The 19,039-nt window shown below is 46.5% G+C and overlaps 1 pseudogene across 1 annotated transcript in view; it reads left to right on the top strand.

Moving 5' to 3' along the window:
• Window positions 1-17,426, top strand: part of LOC124013302 — a 107,570-nt pseudogene extending 90,144 nt beyond the window's left edge. Inside the window, exons 20-29 of the transcript XR_006834846.1 lie at window positions 318-400; window positions 4,145-4,242; window positions 5,094-5,208; window positions 5,641-5,769; window positions 5,892-6,082; window positions 6,696-6,712; window positions 12,457-12,463; window positions 12,768-12,803; window positions 13,256-13,362; window positions 14,892-17,426. The product of XR_006834846.1 is annotated as a sorbin and SH3 domain-containing protein 2-like (transcript). The remainder of the gene's footprint in view (window positions 1-317; window positions 401-4,144; window positions 4,243-5,093; window positions 5,209-5,640; window positions 5,770-5,891; window positions 6,083-6,695; window positions 6,713-12,456; window positions 12,464-12,767; window positions 12,804-13,255; window positions 13,363-14,891) is intronic.
• Window positions 17,427-19,039: the final 1,613 nt, after the last annotated feature.

The following is a 19,039-nucleotide window of genomic DNA, read 5'->3' as shown; positions in this document are numbered from 1 at the left end:
TTCCTTTTTTGATCATGGAGAATAGACAATTGTCAGCTTCTATTATATTGAATTTCCACCTGCAACGTTCTGCACATTTCACCCTTCTGAATCCTCCCATGGGAAATGTAACAGATAAAGCCAACATGATATTCTGCATAAAAGACGATCATGTCAGTTTCTGCACAATGCATTTCTATCTGAGCATGCTGTAACGGTTTCGCCCTTCTGAACATGCCTCCTGGCGTCGATGTGCACGTGTCGTCCCATCGCCATGGCAACACTGTTTTGTTGACCCTTATGATAACCCTTGACCCCTGTGCTGTTCCCCCTCACAGAGCAGGATGCCTCCAGGGGGTACAGCACAACCACCAGCGACGGGGGAGGGGGGCAGACCAGACGAGCCACCCCGGACAGAGAGGTAGCCAAACCAGAACTTTGATTTTCCAGACTAACTTTGATGATGAATGAGACTAGCTAAACCAGTACATCCCAGTGTTTCCCAATCAATTGAAGCCACATTCTTTTAGGTGGGGTCCAAAGAGCTAGACACCCCGTCTATTCAATGCAAAGGGAAACACTGGTACTCCTATTTAGAAGATGTATTTTATTTTTAGCAGGCTATTACAAAGTGCTAATGGTTTTCTTCTCTACCTAGTACTTGATTGATTCAAATAGAATAATTTCACTGTCCTGATAAGCTTTACATTTCAACATAATTGTATCTTATCTAGTAACACATGGCTGCTCTTTCTCTTTACCTCGCTCTCTCTCCCATTCTCTTTACCTCTCGCTCGCTCTCTCTCCCTCTCTCTTTACCGCTCGCTCGCTCTCTCTCCCTCTCTACCTCTCGCTCGCTCGCTCTCCCTCTCTCTCTTTACCTCTCGCTCGCTCTCTCTCCCTCTCTCTTTACCTCTCGCTCGCTCTCTCTCCCTCTCTCTTTACCTCTCGCTCGCTCTCTCTCCCTCTCTCTTTACCGCTCGCTCGCTCTCTCTCCCTCTCTACCTCTCGCTTCGCTCTCCCTCTCTCTCTTTACCTCTCGCTCGCTCTCTCTCCCTCTCTCTTTACCTCTCGCTCGCTCTCTCTCCCTTCTCTTTACCTCTCGCTCGCTCTCTCTCCCTCTCTCTTTACCGCTCGCTCGCTCTCTCTCCCTCTCTCTTTACCTCTCGCTCTCTCGCTCTCCCTCCCTCTCTCTCTTTACCTCTCGCTCGCTCTCTCTCCCTCTCTCTTTACCTCTCGCTCGCTCTCTCTCCCTCTCTCTTTACCTCTCGCTCGCTCTCTCTCCCTCTCTCTTTACCTCTCGCTCGCTCGCTCTCCTCTCCCTCTCTTTACCTCTCGCTCGCTCGCTCTCCCTCTCTCTCTTACCTCTCGCTCGCTCTCTCCCTCTCTCTCTTTACCTCTCGCTCGCTCTCTCTCTCCCTCTCTCTTTACCTCTCGCTCGCTCTCTCTCCCTCTCTCTTTACCTCTCGCTCGCTCTCTCTCCCTCTCTCTTTACCTCGCTCGCTCTCTCTCCCTCTCTCTTTACCTCTCGCTCTCTCTCTCCCTCTCTCTTTTACCTCTCGCTCGCTCTCTCTCCCTCTCTCTCTTTACCTCTCTCGCTCGCTCTCTCTCTCTCTCTCTTTACCTCTCGCTCGCTCTCTCTCCCTCTCTCTTTACCTCTCGCTCGCTCTCTCTCCCTCTCTCTTTACCTCTCGCTCGCTCTCTCTCCCTCTCTCTCTTTACCTCTCGCTCGCTCTCTCTCCCTCTCTCTTTACCTCTCGCTCGCTCTCTCTCCCTCTCTCTCTTTACCTCTCGCTCGCTCTCTCTCCCTCTCTCTTTACCTCTCGCTCGCTCTCTCTCCCTCTCTCTTTACCTCTCGCTCGCTCTCTCTCCCTCTCTCTTTACCTCTCGCTCGCTCTCTCTCCCTCTCTCTTTACCTCTCGCTCGCTCTCTCTCCCTCTCTCTTTACCTCTCGCTCGCTCTCTCTCCCTCTCTCTTTACCTCTCGCTCGCTCTCTCTCCCTCTCTACCTCTCGCTCGCTCGCTCTCCCTCTCTCTCTTTACCTCTCGCTCGCTCTCTCTCCCTCTCTCTCTTTACCTCTCGCTCTCTCTCTTTACCTCTCGCTCGCTCTCTCTCCCTCTCTCTTTACCTCTCGCTCGCTCTCTCTCCCTCTTTACCGCTCGCTCGCTCTCTCTCCCTCTCTCTTTACCGCTCGCTCGCTCTCTCTCCCTCTCTCTCTTTACCTCTCGCTCGCTCGCTCTCCCTCTCTCTCTTTACCTCTCGCTCGCTCTCTCTCCCTCTCTCTTTACCTCTCGCTCGCTCTCTCTCCCTCTCTCTTTACCTCTCGCTCGCTCTCTCTCCCTCTCTCTTTACCTCTCGCTCGCTCTCTCTCCCTCTCTACCTCTCGCTCGCTCGCTCTCCCTCTCTCTCTTTACCTCTCGCTCGCTCTCTCTCCCTCTCTCTTTACCTCTCGCTCGCTCTCTCTCCCTCTCTCTTTACCTCTCGCTCGCTCTCTCTCCCTCTCTCTTTACCGCTCGCTCGCTCTCTCTCCCTCTCTACCTCTCGCTCGCTCGCTCTCCCTCTCTCTCTTTACCTCTCGCTCGCTCTCTCTCCCTCTCTCTTTTACCTCTCGCTCGCTCTCTCTCCCTCTCTCTTTACCTCTCGCTCGCTCTCTCTCCCATTCTCTTTACCTCTCGCTCGCTCTCTCTCCCTCTCTCTTTACCGCTCGCTCGCTCTCTCTCCCTCTCTACCTCTCGCTCGCTCGCTCTCCCTCTCTCTCTTTACCTCTCGCTCGCTCTCTCTCCCTCTCTCTTTACCTCTCGCTCGCTCTCTCTCCCTCTCTCTTTACCTCTCGCTCGCTCTCTCTCCCTCTCTCTTTACCTCTCGCTCGCTCTCTCTCCCATTCTCTTTACCTCTCGCTCGCTCTCTCTCCCTCTCTCTTTTACCTCTCGCTCGCTCGCTCTCTCTCCCTCTCTACCTCTCGCTCGCTCGCTCTCCCTCTCTCTCTTTACCTCTCGCTCGCTCGCTCTCCCTCTCTCTCTTTACCTCTCGCTCGCTCGCTCTCCCTCTCTCTCTTTACCTCTCGCTCGCTCTCTCTCCCTCTCTCTTTACCTCTCGCTCGCTCTCTCTCCCTCTCTCTTTACCTCTCGCTCGCTCTCTCTCCCCTCTTCTACCTCTCGCTCGCTCTCTCTCCCTCTCTCTTTACCTCTCGCTCGCTCTCTCTCCCTCTCTCTTTACCTCTCGCTCGCTCTCTCTCCCTCTCTCTTTACCGCTCGCTCGCTCTCTCTCCCTCTCTACCTCTCGCTCGCTCTCTCTCCCTCTCTCTTTACCTCTCGCTCGCTCTCTCTCCCTCTCTACCTCTCGCTCGCTCTCTCTCCCTCTCTCTTTACCTCTCGCTCGCTCTCTCTCCCTCTCTACCTCTCGCTCGCTCTCTCTCCCTCTCTCTACCTCTCGCTCGCTCTCTCTCCCTCTCTCTTTACCTCTCGCTCGCTCTCTCTCCCTCTCTTTACCTCTCGCTCGCTCTCTCTCCCTCTCTCTTTACCTCTCGCTCGCTCTCTCCCTCTCTCTTTACCTCTCGCTCGCTCTCTCTCCCTCTCTCTCTTTACCTCTCGCTTTCTCTTTCTCCCTCTTGCTCTCTTTCTTGCTCTGTCCCTCTTGCTCTCTTTCTCTATATCTCTCTTTACATCTCTATCTCTATATATATCTATATATATCTCGCTCTCCATATCTCGCTCTTTATCTCTCTATATCTCGCTCTTAATATCTCTCTATCTCTCTTTATATATCTCTCGCGCTCTCATCTCTCTCGCTCGCTCTCTTTATCTCACTCTCTCTCGCTCTCTTTATCTCTCGCTCTCTTTATCTCTCGCTCTCTCTCTCTCGCTCTCTCTCTCGCTCTCTTTATCTCGCTCTATCTCTCGCTCTCGCTCTCTCTCTCGCTCTCTTTATATCTCTCGCTCTCTCTCTCTCGCTCTCTTTATATCTCTCGCTCTCTCTCTCGCTCTCTCTCTCGCTCTCTCTCTCGCTCTCTCTCTCGCTCTCTCTCTCGCTCTCTCTCTCGCTCTCTCTCTCGCTCTCTCTCTCGCTCTCTCTCTCTCTCTCTCGCTCTCTCTCGCACTCTCTCGCTCTCTCATATGTCTTTATCGCTCTCTCTTTATACATCACTCTCTCACTCTCATCTTCATAGGTCTCCCATAAGCAGATGACCCAACTCATTCTCTTCTCTCTCCTCCATCAGAAACAGCCTGCCAGAGCTATATATGACTTTAAGGCACAGACCGCTAAGTGAGTAAAGTGACTGAATGCAGTGAAATGCGTGTGTGGAGGGGAGATACAGGGACCTCTGTATGTGCTGCACTGGTTTGCAAGCAAGTAGGCTGGGCATGCACAACACTTGAAACAGACAGCCACGCTTTTCTTTGAGGGGCCAAGGTTAACCTCTGTTATGGGCAATAACCTCATTCATTATCTCCAGCCCATTCCAGTGTTTACAGGTGAAAACTGTGATTATTATATGTTTTATTAAAACAAAACAGTTTTCTAGGACTCTTCCTCCTTATGTTTTTTTTTTACTAGGGAACGTAGAAAATGACTTTGTTCCCATACTATAGACACTGGTATGGTGCAGTGGGTAATGCATTTTAGGTTTAAAAAGCAGTGACTTGCTTACCTTCACATCCGCCTGCTTAATCAGTTCCCTACCTTGAAAGGCGTGCGTGGACGATTGTTGCCCCCCCATTGCTCTTCATACTAAAATGGTGCTTGGCTAGTCTCTCACAATGTTCCAATGTTCCGGCTTAACACGCCGAGAGTCTGGGCTTGAGACTAGTGCCTGGCTGGTTAACAATGTCACATGGATGATTCCAGTGACTTAATGTTTGTACCCTTTGAACACAGTGCTGCCAACAGCAGGGTTTTGGGTTTGATCCCTGCATGGGCCACATATAGTCAATACATGTCATTGGTAGCCGGTTTTCCAAACACGGACCAAGCCCAGTCCTGGACTGAAAAGCAATTTCAGTAGAGATTCTCCATTGAGCGTGCCTTTGTAGTTCAGGACTGCGCCATCTGGGAAACGGGCCCATAGAGACTGGTGTTTGGGGGTTATAAGAAGCATCTTGTGACCGTTGTTTCAGAGAGCTGACGTTCAAGAAGGGCGACGCGGTCAACATCATCAGACAGATTGACAGCAACTGGTACGAGGGGGAGCACCGCGGACGACTGGGCATCTTCCCCATCTCCTACATAGAGGTAGGGCACATTGAGTGTGTATGAGGTGAAAGGAAACTGAATGCTTTCAACCGAAATGTCTTCCGCATTTAATCCAACCCCTCTGAATCAGCGCCGGAGAGGAGTTGTGACCTTTCGGTTACTGGCCCAACACTCTTAACAGCTAGGCTACCTGCTGTGTGTGTGTGTGTGTGTGTGTGTGTGTGTGTGTGTGTGTGTGTGTGTGTGTGTGTGTGTGTGTGTGTGTGTGTGTGTGTGTGTGTGTGTGTGTGTGTGTGTGTGTGTGTGTGTGTGTGTGTGTGTGTGTGTGTGTGTGTGTGTGTGTTTCAGATGATAATGATTATGTTGTGTGAATGTCTAGGTGTGTGTGTGTGTGTCACCACCCAGCTTTGTGTGCAGTTTAATTGATTACTTCTTGGACCTATGCTCTCCCCACTCTCCACACACACACAGAAGATGCCGTTGCCAGATAAGCAGCAGCCGATTAGGCCTCCTCCACCAGCACACGTCAGAGAGATCGGGGAGGGGGTGGCCCGTTACAATTTCAATGCTGACACAAACGTGGAGCTGTCCCTCCGCAAGGTAAGGTGTGTGTGTGCAGAAATTTGTGCGTGTGTGTTGGTGTGATTGTGCATGATTCAATGCGCATGTCTGTTCACTGACGTGTCTTCATTTCCGTGTGTGTCTGTGTATATAATCTGCAGGGTGAGAGGGTAGTCTTGCTGAGACAGGTGGACCAGAACTGGTACGAAGGGAACATCCCAGACACCACCAAGCAGGGCATCTTCCCTGTGGCCTACATAGACATCGTCAAACGCTCGCCCTCCAAGAGCCCCGCCCCCTCCCACCAGCCAGACCCACACGGCTACCCCAGCAACAGGACACAGGGCTCCACGCCCACCAAGGTAGAGACAGAAGAAGACGAATATTGTATTCGTCCACACAAGACTTATAGTGACAGTCTGTTGTTTTTTATGTCAGTGAGCAGCAAGTTTCCCCGCTGTGTATAATGATGTCATTTCACTGAAACTACCTTTAAGTCTTAGGGTGAGTTGCACCAACATGGATTATCTGGGTTAAATCCAGGTTTATCTATTAATCTTGTTACACCACATTTTTAAACCTAGTTTTTAAATGAATCCTAGGTAAATTAAATCCTTCCTCTAATCTAAATGTAGTTTTCACTTTAAACCTAGATTAAAATAGCCCAGGTGTCTTCCTCCTTTTTGACAGTGGTGTTGTCTGTCTTTTTATCCTCCACTACGTTACTAAATTCCTCCGTCAGCTCCGACAAGAGGTTTTTTTTTTCATAAGAGGAGAAATGTGAACTTCTTTGACGTGCCATGATCAGGTGACTAGCGGGCAAATAATAACAGGCTAAATAACGTTAAGTAATGACAATAATATACATGATATTGTACGCTAGCTAGCTTGGTTCATAAACTGGCTAGCTGCAGTAGCTAACAAATTAGTTTTCTGTCTAGTACTGGCAAATAACAGATTTTTAGTTCAAATCAGCCAACCCGTGAGACCCTTTCATTGATGGAGCTACAGTAGTTCTAACGTTACATTGTTTATTTTATCAGGGAACAGCAACTTTGTGGCCTCATTTGTGGCTAGCTACTTCATTTTCAACTCACTAAATACCTTGTATATTGGTGTAACACGTCACTAATCATGGTTTAAAACCTTTTAATGATTGATTATAAACCTAGATTTACAAAACCTAGATTAGCTCTAATCTTAGGTAAATTTAAACCATGTTGGTGCAACCCACCCTTAATCAATCAACCCCCCTACCCCCCCCCCCAAAAAAATATATATAAAGCCCTTTATACATCAGCAGTTGTCACAGTGCTATAAAGATATCCAGCCTAAAACTCAAGCAAGTCTTGTCACTTGCACAGTTTCCTCTTTCTGGACGTTGTGTAAAGCTTTTCCTAAGCGCTGTAAATGCGTTAGGGATCCTACTACCTCCCCTTTAAGAAACCTACATGGGTCTCAAGTGACTGTCGACATGCTATGGCTTAAAGAGGAAGTCCTGTCCACGCAGAGTGATAGCATTTCAATGCTAGTAGAGGTTTTGAGTGTGGAAGACAGTCTCTCCTTGTCCATAGACTGCTTTCACAGTAAGGAAACAAAATATGTCAAATCTCTGTACTATCCCTTTAACGGAGAGGCTTCACACAACTGGACCCAGATGCATTTAGAACATTTGAGCCTGGTGAAGTAAGTGTGTGTGTGTGTACGTGCGAGAGAATGAAATGAGATGGAGAGAGGGTACTGTTGGGTTTGGATGGCAGGGGAGAATGAGTGTGGATGGGTTTGTGTGCATCTCCTCTTTCCCTCATTCCCTCACACCCCTCCACTCCTGGTGTGTAAGTCTCTGCTTTTTTATCCCCCCCCTCCTCTCTCTCTTTCTCTCTCCCTCCGGAGCCATTCAACAGCACTCCCACCCCCCCTTCCCTCCATCACCACCATCCTCCTTGCTCCACGCCCCCTCCCCCCACACCCCCTCCTCCCGTGAAGACCCTCTGTCTGCAGGCCGTCACCAGCGAGTGGCTCTCCCTCACCCTCAGCCCCCCTCCTCCGATACCCCCATACCACCCACACCGCCCCCTTCCCCCAATCCTCCTCCCTTTCCTGGAAGATCAAGAACGGAGGGCCACCCCTCCCGCACCACCCAAACGAGGGCTCACCCCTCCGCCACGAAATGCATCCAGTTGTCTCGCCTCCTCCCGCCCGGCTGTCAAGCAGTGGCTGTTTGACTTAGACTCCCCCCCCTCAGCCCCTCCTTTCTCTCCACCCCCTCCTCCTGACTCTTCCTTTCCCTCCGCCTCCCCTGTGCCCGACTCCTTCCTGGGATACATCGAAGAGAGGGGCCTAAGGGACAGTGAACAGAACAAACCACTGTCCCTAGCAGGCAGAGGGGGGTTCTTCTGCACTGAACCCGAGCCGGGGGACACGCCCGCAGATTTGTTGCTGTGGTACAGGCCAAGTGTTCAGCCAGTATCCTTAGAACTAGAAACGGAACCCCCCCCTCTTCAGCAGCAAGTGGAAGATCCCTATGATCAGTTGTTGTCTATGATCCTGGATCAGCCCATGTGTGATGAAGATGGAGGGGAGGTTCTCAGGCCGGCCGTGGCACTGACCAACGAATCACAGAGAAGGGTTAGGCTAGAGTCTGAGTTTCATAGGCCTGTGACTACGCAGCCCCTGTCCATCACGCAGGACAGCCAATCAAAAAGGGTGAATAGGTGGATGGCAGGGTCTCAGAGGCCGATGACATTGTACATTGAGGAAGAGGAGGAAGCTATAGGAGGGGAAGAAGAGGAGAAGGAAGAAGAAAGGAACATTGATGTAGACTGTGGTACTGTAACTGTCCACAGAGAGGGGCTGAAAACAGAGGTAGCGCATGATGTGTGGACCAGGTTTCAGACTCAGTTGAAGCATACACAAATGCTTGCTAACACCTAACCCGAGCCAATACCAAACAGTTTTACAGAGTTTGATAATAAATTAAGATGTACTTATTATAGTGAAAAATACAGGATTAACCAGGGCTTTGGTACATTTGGATATATGGAGGCTCTTCAGTCATGAATTGAAATGGAATTGACCCTAACCCCCGTAGTTTCACATCATGCCTTTTCTGGCTCGGTTTACTTGATTATGCAGAGTAATGCTTCGATACTGAACCTACATTTTGGAATGTTGACTCAGCTCGGGGTTTGACGCTGGGTGTGATTGGTGTCACATTTTCCTTCCCTTCCCAGGCTGATGTCTATCCGTCCCGCTGTCACAGCACTTTGTGCAACCCGGCACAGTTGGAACCCATCACCCTCCTCCCTCCCCCCGTCTCTCCTCCCTCCTCACCATCCCCCGCTTTTTACTCTGCCTCACAACCAGCTGAAGCCCTGGCTATGCCTTCTTCCTCTCCACTGTCCCATCTTCCTACCCCTCCCCCAATTCCCCTCTCCTCCTCGCAACAGATTGTGCCACCCTGCTCTCCTTCCCCCACTTCCCTCATCTCTACCTCCTACCTCTCTTCTCCTTCACCCTCTTCTCCCCTTCTCACCTCTCCGCCTCTAACGACCTCACCCCTTCTCACCTCTCCGCCTCTCACGACCTCACCCCTTCTCACCTCTCCGCCTCTAACGACCTCACCCCTTCTCACCTCTCCGCCTCTAACGACCTCACCCCTTCTCACCTCTCCGCCTCTCACGACCTCACCCCTTCTCACCTCTCCGCCTCTCACGACCTCACCCCTTCTCACCTCTCCGCCTCTCACGACCTCACCCCTTCTCACCTCTCCGCCTCTCACGACCTCACCCCTTCTCACCTCCGCCTCCGCCTCTCACGACCTCACCCCTTCTCACCTCTCCGCCTCTCACGACCTCACCCCTTCTCACCTCTCCGCCTCTCACGACCTCACCCCTTCTCACCTCTCCGCCTCTCACAACCTCACCCCTTCTCACCTCTCCGCCTCTCACAACCTCACCCCTTCTCACCTCTCCGCCTCTCACGACCTCACCCCTTCTCACCTCTCCGCCTCTCACGACCTCACCCCTTCTCACCTCTCCGCCTCTCACGACCTCACCCCTTCTCACCTCTCCGCCTCTCACGACCTCACCCCTTCTCACCTCTCCGCCTCTCACGACCTCACCCCTTCTCACCTCTCCGCCTCTCACGACCTCCCCCTCCCTCCCTCCCGCCCATCCTCTACTCCTCCTCCCCCCACCCCTCCCTCTTCCTCCCTTTTGGCCTCACGTCAAGCCCTGGTCTCCCCTCCTCCTCCTCTCCAACCCTCTTCTCCAACCTCCCCCATCCCTGACACACAACGGGCGCTCCCATCCTCCCCTCCACCCTCTTCTGCTCCTCTCCCTCTCTCCCCTCCACTTGTACCCTTTCCAGAACCTAGGTCTCCTAAGATCAAGGTAAAAGACACTGCAGGTGCTCTTATTGCGTTATGCAAAATGATAAGAAAAGTTAACCACAATGAACCCTGACGGACTGTGTGTGTTGTGCCCTAATTCATCTGTATTAATCACCTGTTGGACCAGTGAAGTGCGTTGTGCGGCTGTGTGATGACAATGCGTGAATTAGCAGCATGTTGGACGCCTGGTTGCAGATGCCCATATGCTCAGTGTATGCCAGTGTTAATGAGAGAGCACCAGTGTGTGTACCCAGGCTAGCTTCTTTTAGATGTACTGTGTGTAGCCTATAAGAGGTGTATAAATCACCTATACAGTATAAACTATGTACAGTTGATGTCAGACGTTTACATACACTTAGGTTGGAGTCATTAAAACTCGTTTTTCAAGCACTCCATACATTTCTTGTTAACAAACTATAGTTTTGGAAAGTCTGTTGTGTCATGCACAAAGTAGATGTCCTAAGTAATTTTTCCAAAAGTTGTTTACAGACAGATTATTTCACTTATAATTAGAGGTTGACCGATTATGATTTTTCAACACCGGTACCGATTATTGGAGGACAAAAAAAGCCGATACCAATTAATCGGACAATTTTTATTTTTTTATATTTGTATTTGTAGTAATGACAATTACAACAATACTGAATGAACACTTATTTTAAGTTAATATAATACATCAATAAAATCAATTTCGCATCAAATAAATAATGAAACATGTTCAATTTGGTTTAAATAATGCAAAAACAAAGTGTTGGAGAAGAAAATAAAAGTGCAATATGTGCCATGTAAGAAAGCTGAAAGTAAAAGAGAGCCGCACACTCTTCTTCTAGATCACCATGTAAGAAAGCTGACGTTTTAAGTTCCTTGCTCAGAACATGAGAATATGTGAAAGCTGGTGGCTCCTTTTAACATGAGTCTTCAATATTCCCAGGTAAGAAGTTTTAGGTTGTAGTTATTATAGGAATTATAGGACTATTTCTCTCTATACCATTTGTATTTCTTAAACCTTTGGATGTTCTTATAGGCACTTTAGTATTGCCAGTGTAACAGTATAGCTTCCGTACCTCTCCTCGCTCGAACCAGGAACACAACGACAACAGCACCCTTGAAACAGCGTTACCCATAAAGGTACCATGTTAATCTGGACAAACAATTGTACACAGGTATAAACACCATGGGACCACGCAGCCATCATACCGCTCAGGAAGGAGACACATTCAGTCTCCTAGAGATGAACGTACTTTGGTGCGAAAAGTGCAAATCAATCCCAGAACAACAGCAAAGAAGGACCTTGTGAAGATGCTGGAGGAACCCTAACCCTATATCCTCAGTAAAACAAATCCTATATCGACATAACCAGAAAGGCCTCTCAACAAGGAAGAAGCCACTGCTCCAAAACCGCCGTAAAAAAGCCAGACTACAGTTTGCAACTGCACATGGGGACAATGGAGAAATGTCCTCTGGTCTGATGAAACAAAAATATAACTGTTTGACCATAATGACCATCGTTATGTTTGGAGTCGAGGTAAGTCAAAGTCAAGGTGTTGGAGTGGCCATCACAAAGCCCTGACCTCAATCCCATAGAAAATGTGTGGGCAGAACTGAAAAAGCGTGTGCGAGCATGGAGGCCTACAAACCTGACTCCGTTACACCAGCCCTGTCAGGAGTAATGGGCCAAAATTTACCCAACTTATTGTGGGAAGCTTGTGGAACGCTACCTGAAATGTTTGACCCAAGTCAAACAATTTTAAAGGCAATGCTACCAAATACTAATTGAGTGTATGTAAACTTCTGACCCACTGGGAATGTGATGAAAGAAATAAAAGCTGAAATATGTAATTCTCTCAACTATTATTCTGCCATTTCACATTCTTAAAATAAAGTGGTGATCCTAACTGACCTAAGACAGGGCTTTTTTACTATGATTAAATTTCAGGAATTGTGAATAACTGAGTTTAAATGTATTTGGCTAAGGTGTATGTAAACTTCCAACTTCAACTGTATGCCTTTGTATACATGGGAAGACAGCCCTTGCATACAGCATGAGTGCTCAGGAGTTTGCAGTGTTTTTGTATCAAATTACAATGTATTCCCTATATAACCTTTAACTTTTGTAAAAATAATTGTGCATTATATAGGGAATAGGGTGTCCTTTGGGACAATACCAGTGATTCTCTGTGGTCAAAATGGCTGCTCTTGTTCTTTCTGAAAATGGAGGCTGACGGCAGTCTGTCTTGTTGTTGTGTCGCATTTCTGGTTCTCAGCCTCCTTTAAAGCACGACCTCCTCGCGGTCGACGGTAAACCCTCCCGTAGCCCCGTCACGACCCCAAAGGTCCTGTGTGTCACCTGTTAGAGGTCAAAGGGTAGGGGCGTGACACTAGCAGCTGTGCATTGTGGGGAACGTAATCTTTGTTCTCTAATAATACCCTGTTACCCCTGGATTTCAGTGCATGATATTGTTTGACTACATTGTGGTGCGTTTTTTTCTTTGTAGGGGATTGAGCCTTGAGATTTGGTGTGTTTTTGTTAGTGGATTTGGGGGTTTATTGAATTTGGATAAATGTGACTCTCAAAGCAGTGGATTTATATCACCATATCAACTGTTTGTCAAACTACTTATCTCTCTCTCTCTTCCCCTCAGAGGTTTGTGCAGGATTTGCTCCATGGTGGCGGAGACCCGTAAGTAACAGTAGAATCTCAATCATCGTCATCATTGACACAACAATAATAATCTTATTATGTGGGTTATATTTCCATGGTTGTGGCCCCATCGGTTGTTCTAGTAATCAGCAATATCAATATCAGCACAGATGTCCTACATTTACATGCATTTCATTTGGAGTCTGACATTCTGTCAACATAACCTCCTAAATACTTTTACAATCAGATTATCATCAACATACATGTTCCTGTTATTTTCACTGTTATTCAGAGCAATTAGGGCTAAGTGCCTTGCTCAAGGGCAACGCGGCAGATCTTTCACCTGGGATTCGAACCAGCAACCTTTCGGTTACTGGCCCAATGCTCTTAGCCGCTAGGCTACCTGCCTACATCAACATCCACCATTAATAATGATCTCATCACAAAGCCATAGCGTTGTGGCCACGTTTCTCACACATCCCTGGTTCCAGGTTCCAGGCCCTGTACAACTACCTGCCCCGTAACGAGGATGAGCTGGAGCTGAAGGAGGGGGACGTCGTGGACGTCATGGAGAAGTGTGACGACGGCTGGTTTGTCGGTAAGAGAGGAGAATAAAGGCCTCAACCTTTCCTCACAGAATCACCGTACTCGATTGTTGAAAAGCTAAGCTGTTGTTGAAAAGCTAAGCTTTTGTTGAAAAGCTAAGCTGTTGTTGAAAAGCTAAGCTGTTGTTGAAAAGCTAAGCTGTTGTTGAAAAGCTAAGCTGTTGTTGAAAAGCTAAGCTGTTGTTGAAAAGCTAAGCTGTTGTTGAAAAGCTAAGCTGTTGTTGAAAAGCTGAGCTGTTGTTGAAAAGCTAAGCTGTTGTTGAAAAGCTAAGCTGTTGTTGAAAAGCTAAGCTGTTGTTGAAAAGCTAAGCTGTTCTCTATCCAGTCATGACAAAAGATCGGAAATAGTTTCATGGTTAAGGAGGTTCGACGGGTGCAGCGCTCTGGTAGGCTGTAGTAAGAGGGTTCTCCAACCCTGTTCCTGGAGAGCTATCCTCCTGTAGATTTTTGCTCCAACCCCAATTGTAACTAACCTGATTCATCTCGTCAACCAGCTGATTATTAGAATCCGGTGTGCTTGATTTGGGTTGGAGTGAAACCTACAAGACGGTAGGAACAGCGTTGGCGAGCCCTGCAGTTAGTAGACTTGCAGCAGTGGATACTGTAATGGCATTTATGTTCAACTTGTACCCCACTCTCACCAGTTGGTGGTGCTCGAGTTCCTTGTGCGATCTACTACCTTTAGTTCTACTGCCTGTGCCCTGAATACAACACACTTCAGCCCCATCCTGAAACAACCCCTTGCCTGTAGGCACTTAGGGTGTACATCTAAAAGACTTTGATAAGGATAAGAAATGTGGTTATAGTCCCACCTTGCCCTCTGATAGGCAAGCTGGAATTTCTGCCACGTAAATCTATTCAGTCCTCTCAGATTTACAACTGCCTAGGAGCTAGGAGAAGTGCTTGGGAGCTAGGGGAAGTGCCTAGGGGCTAGGAGTTGTTTCAGAACAGGGACTTCCTCTCCCACTCTGAAATGTCCACTTAATCCATTTTGACAACTCAGCTGGATACCAAACGGCAGTATTATCCACTAAAGACTGGTGGCACTGAGAATACATTTCCACCCCCTCTTCTAGGTCCTTGTATTTCCTTCCTTCCTAAACATTCGGCCATGTTGCAATGGGATGTTTAGCTGGACGAGATCATTAGTTTCCTGATCTGGATATTGAGTACATTGCAGTGTGGTAGGAATGCTGCAATCTAGACAGGCACAGCTGCTGAAAAACTAAACTTTGAATCTATTTTAAAGTTGCAGGGAATCAAGTTGTGTTTTTGTTGCAATATTTGAATTCGGTATTTAATACAGCAATTATCTGGCTAGTTCTCTCTGCATATAAGAACCACTGAATCACTTCTAGTGAGCTGTGTAAACAGACGCATTCGATTGTTGATTATTATTATTAGCCTTCATTAAACACGGTCTCTTTTACTTGTACGACCTACGACGACGTTTCGTTGTGTCACCGTTGGGTGTCCACATACAGTGGAGAATGTCATCTCTGTTTTTTGTGTTTTTGCAAAGGGACTTCTCGACGGAGCAAGCAGTTTGGAACCTTCCCAGGAAACTACGTCAAGAAACTATAATGATGAATCCGGTCCACCCCCGCACCCTCTTTAATTGGACCCTTCCATCTCTAGCACAACCCATATTGGACACAACCAACCCGGAGTAAAATGAAGTTGCTCCTAGACACTGATTTGGGTCAGTTTTGCACTTTCCCCACCAATGGTTATGGTTAGGATTGGGGGAGGTGGAGCTGACCCTAGATCTGTACCTAGGGGAAGCCTCACCCCGGAACAACACGCCCCCACTGTCGGGTCATCCAAGAAGCCTTTCCCAAGCGTGTGTGACGTCACAGCAAGTATTTTGTTTTAGCTCTAACTAGCCAACTCTACAGGAGACTATTCCACTAACTAAACGGTTATTTTCTAAATGATGGAGTAGAGGTTGAAGAAGATCCATACTTTTGTATTCCTGTCACCTCAGATACCGAAGGAAGGGTAGCCAAACAAGATGGCCACCTTTTTAGTGTTGACATCTGCTGTTATTTGATTCATTAGATCTATTTTGACCCAGTAATGTAATAACTTGCATTGATAAGTTGATTGTGTAACATTCAGAGAGGTCAAATGTGGTAAAGAGCGAGTTAAAGATGCCAAGTAAACTGCCACTCAGGATTGCCTTGACATCATCATGTCAGCCATGTTTCTTTTCCCTTTTTCCTCAGTGTTAAATGAGTACAGAGACCCCCCCCCCCCCCCCCCCTAAGCGTATTATCTGTAATAGGAGGGCATGGTATTTTCAGAGCAGTATTGTCATAGGACATTGCAACACATTTTCAATGTTTAGTCATTTGGCAAATGCTCTTATCCACACCGACTTTCAATAAGCACCACGAAACAACCACAGCGTTATTAGTACAAAAATCCTCATCCGATGTTACATGTTCATACCCCAACACAGGAACACTCACCTCTTTCCCCAGTGAAAATGATGATGCTGTGTAATCCATGATACCCAAAAGTGTTGCTGGATACCACGGGATAGAGTATGACATGTTTGGAGGCAAATGCATTGATATTGAATGCATATATGTACATCCAGAGCCTTTTATGCGCACCGGAAGGTTCTGGATATCTGCCCGCTATGGGTCTACAGTCAATTCCAGTTTTTTCATTTTAGTGTTTGCAAACTCCTATATGGATGAGTTATTTCAAATGTGGAAGTGGCAATCGTTGATATTTCCTTTTGAACCCTTCTGCTTGAACAAGTACAGTACATTTTGTACTTTTGATGGAAGTAATATTTATAGATCTGGGATTTTATTGATTGGTTGACTTGGCGTTTTATCCTTTCTCTCTCATGTAAAAATGTCTGAGTTACACTACGGATTTTACAAGTGAAAGCTAGATTGGATTGTCGATAGGGCTTTGGGAGCTTTGATACCTTTGGAAAAACATGTGCAAAAGCAACTAGTTTTCCCCACTTGTTTCTGTATGTATAGATGTTTATAATGGGGGAAAAGTATTGAATATTGATGAAAGGTCATTTAGACGTCTCCGTCCATAGATATAACTGATGGAGCAGCATCAGTTTCTCAGCTTACTTTGTGTACTTTCTTTTAGTTGAAGTGGCCTAAAGTTGACGTGTACTTTTGGCTAATTTCAACCGCAGCAAATCCCCTTGTCATGTTTAAGATAACGAGAAGATAGGCCAATTTTTGTTCCCAGTCAAGTCTGACATTTTACATTTGTCAATATACAACAAACGTTCAGGTCTCAACAATAAAACAACCCTCCTTTTTTGAAATGGTGTTTATTTTATTCGATGGCGAGGTTTTCTTTTTACGATTGCTGTTGAATACCATATTAGGAATGTTGCCACATTCGTTGCCTTTTGTCCAAAATGGGATGTTTTACTTCACTCTAATATGATCAGATAAGCGGTGTAAATTAATTTGATTGAATTATACAGTTAAGTTCCTGGAGTAGTTTTTTTCTCTATAGGTAATTCTGACGGCGACCTTTTTTACTGTCCGGGATGAATGAAACGATTAGAGAGAGTGTCACTGCAATAGCTTATAACAATGTATTTGAATAACATTGGTTAGGCATACTTTTTGTGTTCCATGAATATGATTTATGACATTTTGTTTTTGCCTTTTTCGTGTGTAAATGAGTATGTATTCATATAGGAAGGACACTGCCTGCAGAACAATCGTTTAAGCACCTTAATATGTAATTACTTTATTTTTTGGTTTCTGTCTTTGGTTGATTTTGTTCTAGTTTATTTTCCCCCTTTTCATTCACTCTTCCCTGGGTCGTGTTCATTTAGGCACCAAAAGATAAACGGACTCCCTGGACATGTCCAATAAGAAATGCACATGTCCATGTTCTGTTGCAAACGTTTCCCGTTGCTATCCCCAATGAACACGACCCTGGAATGTGAGAGCACTGCGTGTCTGTTGGTGGCTTTTTTTGTACGTCTTTTGTACGGAGCTGTAAATCGACGACACCGATCCACTGCTTTATAAACTCTTATATTTTTCTCACCCACCGTCAGTTTGAGTTGCCTTTCTTTCTGCTTGTCATTTCTTCACACCACCTCTTCCTTCATCCACCTCATCTGCCTCAAACAGCCATACCGTCATTATCCCCATGGTGCAAAAATAAATAACATTTATGCAAAAACAGAACACTTTTGTAGTGGGTTACACTACTTTAAGGTTCTCTTTTATGAAGGGTACCTTAATGTAAAGTGGTACCTTGTAGTGTTAACAGGGATAACCGCTCTGGAGAACAAAATTGAGTATAAGGGAATGTACTTTACCCACAGCATAAGGATAGACTGTAACGTTTAAAATATTTATAGTCTGCCTTTGCTACCACTTTCGGGGGACTTTAAAGGATTTGGACTGAAGACATGGAGGATCCCCGGCTCCCATTGGAGTTGTTTATATTGAATCTGAAAGGGGGCCTAGAAGTGCAGATTCTTAGCTTTGTCCAAATGTAAACTCAAGTGGATGCATTCCAATGACATTCTTATTACAAGTCTTTCTGCTTTAATTTACGATTTTTGGGGAATGTATTCGTAATAAATTCTGCCTGATCATTTTAATATTTCTCTCTTTGGAAAGTCTGAAAGCAGGCGAACTTCTTTTCTCACTGGTGTGACAAAAACATGGTTATGACGGTAGTTATAACTAGTGCTGTTGTCAACGTAGGATTTACTGTACATTTGATACTGTATGTAATTAAAATATTTATCCAAAAACATAATTTGCCCGGGATACTTCAACTGGTGGCTATCAGAATAAAGACAAATGAGCCCTTTGTTGCTGGGTAAATCTGATAGATTTATTGATTGGACAAACAAACAAAAAGCTTATATTTCGGCATAAATCGTCTCCATCAGAGCCTTCTGTTTAAACTGAGCTGTAGCGTTTGGGTATACTTCTTTTCTATTGGTAAACTGAAAGGTTAAAGTTCACTCTGCCCAATATGTATTGGACTTTATTGTTGGATCAAGACAATTTGAATTGTTCTATGTGAAGTAGGTACGTATTTGGAGACGTGTGTGTGTGTGTGTGTGTGTGTGTGTGTGTGTGTGTGTGTGTGTGTGTGTGTGTGTGTGTGTGTGTGTGTGTGTGTGTGTGTGTGTGTGTGTGTGTGTGTGTGTGTGTGTGTGCGCTCCTTCTACATACACACACCATCCCAGACATCCTTTATTTGTGTAGGAGTCAGCTCCTCCCTAAACTTGTCCCCATGGCAACTGTACAAACAAACCCGGACTGATCTGTCTTGAAGGAGGTATATGTTATCCGTTTCAGGAGATCGACACTGAGGGAAGAACAAACGACTTTTAATGTCAACATAATTGGCCATCTATTGTTTTCGTTGGCTTTCTTCATCCCCGTAGACATTATGGAAACTTAATGCACAGAGGGCTGATAACTTGAATAGATTAGGATGTCTTGCTTACTGTGCGTTAACGTTGTTATGCACATATACACATAAGAACTGCTTGTGTTTTTGACGGATGAGTTAGTTGCATTAGTTTTTGTAACGGTTTCAGCTAGGCGTGAGCGAGAGAAAGAAAAATAGAGCAAGCGAAACGTTCAGAACAGAGTGGAGATCAGAAAAAGAACGAGAGATCTCGAATTAAATGAA

Source organism: Oncorhynchus gorbuscha, linkage group LG24, assembly GCF_021184085.1.
Source record: "Oncorhynchus gorbuscha isolate QuinsamMale2020 ecotype Even-year linkage group LG24, OgorEven_v1.0, whole genome shotgun sequence".
NCBI classification, from domain to species: domain Eukaryota; kingdom Metazoa; phylum Chordata; class Actinopteri; order Salmoniformes; family Salmonidae; genus Oncorhynchus; species Oncorhynchus gorbuscha.
The sequence above is the reverse complement of the archived record's forward strand: the minus strand, read 5'-3'. Positions and strand labels throughout refer to the sequence as shown.